Genomic DNA, 7,011 nt, shown 5'->3' with positions numbered 1-7,011 from the left:
CCCTTGTCCCAGAGGACTCCACATGGCTGTGGAGGCAGCATCATCCACCCTCCCTGGCTCTTCACAAGGACCAGGACCAGCCAAGGCACAGGCTGCCAGAGAGACAACAACCACACAGAGCTGAAAGGATTGCAGCCCACTCCCAGCACCCAAACCATGCCCCATGGCCTGCTGTTAATCAATGCTGCCTTCTCCACCCATGAGTATTTTAAGTGCAAAGAAACAGTGCATTTTTCCTTAACCAAAAAGCCAAGCAGCTCTTTACAGAGGTATGCCCACGTCAAGCTCTGCTGCCAGATAAACCACAGCAGTCCACATGCGACGGGTGGCTGGACAATAGCCCTTCCTCAGTTTACCTGCTGGATCTTGTTCTGCCCGGCTGTGTGGAGCAAAGTCAAAGGAAGCTGCTCAGAGGCAGGGAACAGGCAGCAAAACAAAGGCAGGGAGAATACCAGCCAGCCCAAAGGAACAGTGGGGAAGCTGGTAATTGGGCCGTGTGTGTTTGGCTTTCGCCAGGCTAGCAGGTTTGTTTTTCCCAGGCTGGAGCCTAGGCTGAAAGAGACATGAAATTATTAAAGACCTCAACCTAAAAAGGAGAAAAAAGGAAAAAAAGTTGGCAGCGGCGGCTGGAGGTGAATCTCAAGCAATGAGAGCACAGTGGGGGCTCTCTGCTCCCATCTGAGGGTGGAGGTGGCTGGGAAATTATTTTCAATGGGAAAAGAGAAATGAATCTTAGGTAAAATTCATTCCCCTGGATTTTTATTGCTAGTTTAACTAATTTCTCAGACAGCGGGGAGCCTACTAGATAGGATATAATAGGTCCTGCTACAGAAAGGTAGAGCTGTGCCTTCCAGTCCCTTCCTTGTAGCACAAAGATTCCTGCAGGGTTGCAAAGCCAAATGGGACCTGTTGGTGAGGTATAGTTAGAGCTACTCTTGGGCAGGGATTTCCCTGCAGCAGGGGTGATCTTCAGGCAGAATTCACGAGGAGCTGTACCTTTACCTGCTTCTGTCAGGCAGGACACATGCAGGAGCTCAGGGCAGACCAAAAGCCACGCCAATGCAACACCAAACCTGAGCTGCTTCACCCTGCTCTGATCCAACACCCTGCTAAACCCAGGTGTTGGCACAGAGGACTGCAATTCCTCATATATATTTGCAAATCCCATTATACATATAAAATTTTTTTAAACCTAAATATAAGCCTGGTGACAGGAAGGGAAAACAGATTGCTGCCTCTTTTCCTTTTAGTTCAGGGAGTACCTACCCTGAAGGATGCAAACCAGCCCAGCTCTGCTGACAGCAGCACAACTTCACTGATTCACACCAGAGGAGGATTTACTCATGGATACAGTACTATCCACTTTCACAAGGGCCTAGGCCTTCTCCCACAGATTTATTTAACCAGAACAGTCTCAGGTGTTTGACATGACAGGGTCCTTGTAGCAGTGATGCTACACACAACATCTTGCTAATGTCCTCAGGAAGGAGGCACAGAGCCAGACCATGGCAAACTACATTTGTCTTCTCCTCCAGGCACAGCCCAGCTCAGCAAACTGAGACCAGGACAGAAAGGAGGAGATAAAACTCAAACTCTTTTCTATACAAAATGTATTCCATCCTCCAAGGACTTTGCAGGTGTCTTCTCTGTGTGGTGGGTTTCAGAGAGGGACTGACCACCCACTGCTGGGAGGAGGATTAGAAATGAAGCCAGCAATGCCCTGAAACCCCAGCAATATCCCCTCTCTGCTGCTTTATCAGCACAGAAGATTACACTGAAGAGCAGTGCTTTAATTTAGAGGTTTGCTGTGGGCAGAGTAGCCCATGTTTAGACATTCAGATTGGCAACACTAATTATTTTGCTTACCTTCCTTCTGGCTTTTGCTATTACCCTCATGTCTGTAAATAAGGTAGAGAGAGAAGACTGCATATGAATAAAATACACTGAATAAAGACAAAACAAAAGCTTTGATTTAGAGCTTTGGTTTTATTCCAATTTCACACTCCTTTCTTAATTTTATTATTGGACCAGCTCATTACCAGGAAATGTATGTCCTTGCTGTTCCTGATGAATTAGCTGCTTGCTGGCCCTTTTCTGTCCCTGAGACATTTTGAATGACTAGAGATTGAGTGACTTTCAGCCCTTGTGGGATGTTTCAAAAGACAGTTCCTCTTCAGGAAAAGCTGAAGAATTCAGAAGATAGAGCCTCAAGCAGAATGCCCACCCACATCTCCCAAACCCAGATTTGTGTTGTATTTACACAGCTGATACAAAGCTGCATGTAATTCTGGCCTTGGATCTTTGTATAATCTTTCCCCATTCCTCCTCATGTGCCCCAGACACCTTGGCTGGGCTGTGGGTTTTGTGTCAAGCAGAGGACAAGGGACATGCCTGGCTGGAGGTGACCAGGTGCACTCCTGCTTGGCGGAAGGGGGAAGTGAAACTGAGGCTATTCTGGCTGCCAAGTGCCTGAGCAAACACTGGGCCGCAGCCCTGCACACCACGGTCCTGTGTCCATGCTCCTCTTTCAGATTCTCCCTGACAAAATGGAACTTCCCTGAGCTGCAGCCCTGCAGTGGCCAACCTGCTCAAGCTGCCACCATGCAGGCACAAACCAAGGAAGGATCTCCACAAGGTGAACTGTAAACTATATGTGTTTCAGTGATAAAGTAGCTACAGCACATGTTAGGGTTTTTTTGTTATTCTAATTACCATACATTTTTGGCAAGCATCTGAGTCAACCCTACTAACTTGCAAGGCTTCTGCCTTTAGCCTCAAAGCTGACAGATGTTAAGGATCTTTGCCATCTTGGCATGGACCTGACATGAGTCAGGAATGACAAGAGGGCAGGGAAGGCTTTTTCATTGTCCTGCCTCTGACACCCAGGGGAACGTGAACCCTGTGCCATGGGGCAGCCTCAGTTCCTCCCTCACAAAGCCAAACCAGCACAGGCAGCAAGATGGCAGCAGGCAGCAGGATTTCCTTTCTGCTCACTACCAAGAGCCTCTGTCAGCTCTCTGGGGTTGTATTTTCAGACTCCCAATTAATTCCTCTGTTACACTGGTTTTCTACCATGATCTAGACAGCCTGTTCTCATCCATACCATTGAAGATGTAATTGCATTCATTTTCTGACATTTTTTTTGCTTTATCACATCCTTGTAATGCTTTTTGTGACCATGTTGTCCCAGCCCATAATAATGAGATGGATGAACATGAGCCTGTTTGTCATACCATACTCCAGACATAATGGTGCTTCACAGGTGATAGAGTCCCTGTGGTTATTAGCATGAGGTTGTGATGTAATCCTCACAAAGCATCCTTACATATCTATTCTGGGTATTACATCTCCAGTATACACTTACAGAGGGGAAACTAAGTCCCACTTCTACCCTGCTCACCACCAAAGCCATGGTAGCCTTGGCTTGTGTGCATCCACAGCCACAATCATGGCAGTGGTGGCTGGGAGGTCCAGACAACACTGGGTTTTCCTCACAAGAGAGATGCTCCAGTCCCTTAACCATCTTTGTAGCCCATAGCTGAACTGTATCCAGTCGTTCTTTGTCTTTCTGGAACTGAGGGCGCAGAACTAGACACAGTACTCTGGACATGGCCTCACTGGGGCATAGTAGAGGGGGAGGATAACCTTCCTTGACCTACTGGCCACCCACTTCCTAATGCACCCCAGGATGCCATTGGCCTTCTTGGCCACAAGGGCACATTGCTTACTCACTGTCATCCTGTTGTCCACCAGGACTTCCAGATCTTTTTTCACAGAGCTGCTTTGCAGCAGGTCAACCCCTAACCTGTACTGGTGCGTGGGGTTATTCCTCCCCACATGCAGGACTCTACACTTACCCTTGCTGAACTTCATGAGGTACCTCTCCACCCAACACTCCAGCCTGTACAGGTCATGCTGGGTGCCAGCACAGCCTTCTGGTGCACCAGTAACCAGTTCGGTATCATCAGCAAATTTGCAGAGGGTACATTCTGTCACTTCATCCACATCACTGATTAATAGGTTGAACTGGGCAGGATGCAGTACTGACCCCTGAGGGACCCTACTACTACAAGGTTCCAATTGGACTCCACACCACAGATCACAACTCTCTGAGCTCTGCCATCCAGCCAGTTCCCAGTCCACCTCATTGCCCATTTGGTTGCACAAACCTCTGGGATCTCACCAAACATGACCACAGTGGGAACCTGATGGTTCTGCAGAGCAGGCAAGAGGACAGAAGGTGGGTGAGAAATGCAGCCTGCAGTGCTTGTGGCCATGCAAATCCTGCTCTCTATGGTACAGATGTATCCAAAACAAGATAACCTGCCTAAAATCCTACAAGGAAACCGTAGGTGGAAACTGAGCTTTTCTCCACTGACCTACAGCAACATTACAGAGCACTGCATCCCCTGTCCAGGGCACCATGTGTGCAGTGCTTGTGCAGCTTGCCCTATGCAATCACATGGTAAAAGACACAGGACACTCATTTGGAGAACCATGCAGAACTTGGACTGTTCCTTAGCCTAAAGTAAGAGGCTCAACATTCCAGTTGTAATGCATTTTGGGCAGCAGTGAATGATGGAGAGTCTATGTTTTAAGACTGAATACAGATGCAACCTCCTGGCAGAATTTTATAAGGTGGGGGCAACTCACTGAGAGTTACTAAAACTTTATTTGGTAAATTTAAAGTCGAAGCAACACTGAAATGATGAGAAGAGATAATGAAGACACAGTCACAGTATTAATTTGAGACAATACTAAATATTTGGCATAAAAGTATTTGATGCTTTGTTCTAACACTATTGTATCGAGAAATGAGGGAGTGAATATATAGATAGTTAGCAAATTTCTTAAGTTGTTTTTTTTTTTTATTTGGAGCTATGCCCTCTTTAACATTTACTCTTGACTGTTTCTTATTAACAATTGCTAAAACAAAGAATGTTTATTAATGGAGATGAGAGTTCCATTCATAGATGGGGAGCTACAACAGGATTATTTGCAAGTGCAAAGATCACTCACATGAATAAAGATTTGGTGGATCAGTGACACTACTGATAAAATGAATAAAATCCTTCTCCAAACACAGTCCAAGTATGCTTTCTTGCTACTTAACCAAGCAAGTCTACTTTTGTGTTGTTCCAGTTTAATTAATCAAAAACACATAATTATTAATGAGAGCTCTGATGGGGCAGGAGAGTAAACATGCTCCTCAGTGATGAGCTTGCAGCCACAACACAAAACCCAGTTCTGTTTCTGCAGGAAAAGCAACCCCCTCCTGCTACATTATTCCATTGATCTACAAACATTTACATCTCCTTTGTTAGCTAGTTTGCTGTAGAAATTTAATAATCACTAAAGAATGCTCTTAAAACTGCACCTCAAGGAACTTCTGTGCAGTGAGCTTGGATCAGTCTGAAAACAGGGTCTATTCTTGCCTTTAAGCCATGTTATACATTAAATCTACTGGGCTTTTCTTGAGTCGTTGTAAATAATTCAAACTGGATTTACAAAAGAGAAAAGGCTGTACAATCAACATAAGAACTGCACATTATTATACCCCTGACAGTCAAAACTAATCAAAGTATTTAATAAAGCCCCATCATAAAATGTTTTATCCTCTTTCACATTGTTTTGTGTTCTATATTCAGCATCAGGTTGATGAAAAATCAACATTTTAAGGGATTTCTGTCCAACATAATAATAAAGTCTGACTAACAAGTCCTTCTGGCTACAGTAAGAGAATACCCTCACCTGAATAAAACCTGTTGTCCATACAATGCACACTGGAACTAAAGAAATAAAAATATTAGTAGCTTAGATAAAAGACCTTTGAAGTATCACTGGAGCAACACTAACATAAGGTGCATTCTCCTCCAATGTAACCAGGCTGCAACGTGCTACTATGGGAAGATGAAACTAAGAACATACTTTTTATTCATCTATGTATTTACTCATTTTAAGGACTGTGCACTTTAAAAAGTATTCTGAGTTACAGGAGTTAAAATGCACTTTAAAAAGTCACATTCAGCTTTAGGTTTCAGGGTTTAAATCCTACTTTTAAGGTACCTTATAACTATGATATTTGTTCTGCACAATAGGAGCAACTGCAGATGTAAGACTTATTTAGCTTTATGCAACTAATTTTGATTTTAAAAAGTAATCAGCAGGTGAAGATTTGTCTTAAAACAATTAGTGAACAGCAGGTTTTTGTTATGTATACTTACAAAAGACAGGACTAAAATATGGACTGAACCAAAGAAAGAATGCTAATTTACATATATTCACTTTTGTCAGCGAAAAGTAGAATTAGATCTGAACCTACCACCACTGATGAACACAGGCTTTCTCCAGCTTGTTCAGTTTAGGTCATGTCAGATCCTTTTGATGAATATTTATAGTACAGAAGCACTCTATCAACAATGCAGATGCATTTTGAAAGCATACTCTAATTACTTTCCCTACCCAAAAATCATCTGAAATTAAGACAGAATCAACAGCAGCACTTATCCTAAAGGGGTGTGTGAAGGCCTAAGTGCAGAAAGCTCTTAGGACACAAAACACTGCAAACCAGACCAGTAAGAATTCCCATGGATTTGTCCTGTGCAACATCTCCAGCCCCAATCCTCACCCATGGCAAGATGAATTCTCTGCTGCAAAGCCACATCCATCCAGCAGTGCCACTGCAGCAGAGCCTGTCTGGAATTATAGGTGCTCTCCTTCCAAAAAGGATTATTAAGGAGAACAAAGGCAACATCCTGCAAAAACATGGACTGCAAACAATATCTGTCCATTTAAACCAAGGAGAGTCCCACATTCTCCACAGATACTACTTTTTCCTTGATCCCACTTAAATCACTGGACACTCTGAAAGGCTGGGACTTCTACTGCAATGCTAAGGTTCCTGCCAGACAAGAGAGAAACTCCACAGCTTCTCAGTGGAAATAAAAAAGTATCCCACACTTGGATGGATGCACTGACCCTGGCAGCCACCGGTGGCCTCACCACCTGCTT

The sequence above is a fragment of the Heliangelus exortis genome, chromosome 1 (assembly GCF_036169615.1).
Source record: "Heliangelus exortis chromosome 1, bHelExo1.hap1, whole genome shotgun sequence".
Classification (NCBI taxonomy): Eukaryota; Metazoa; Chordata; class Aves; order Apodiformes; family Trochilidae; genus Heliangelus; species Heliangelus exortis.
The sequence above is the reverse complement of the archived record's forward strand: the minus strand, read 5'-3'. Positions refer to the sequence as shown.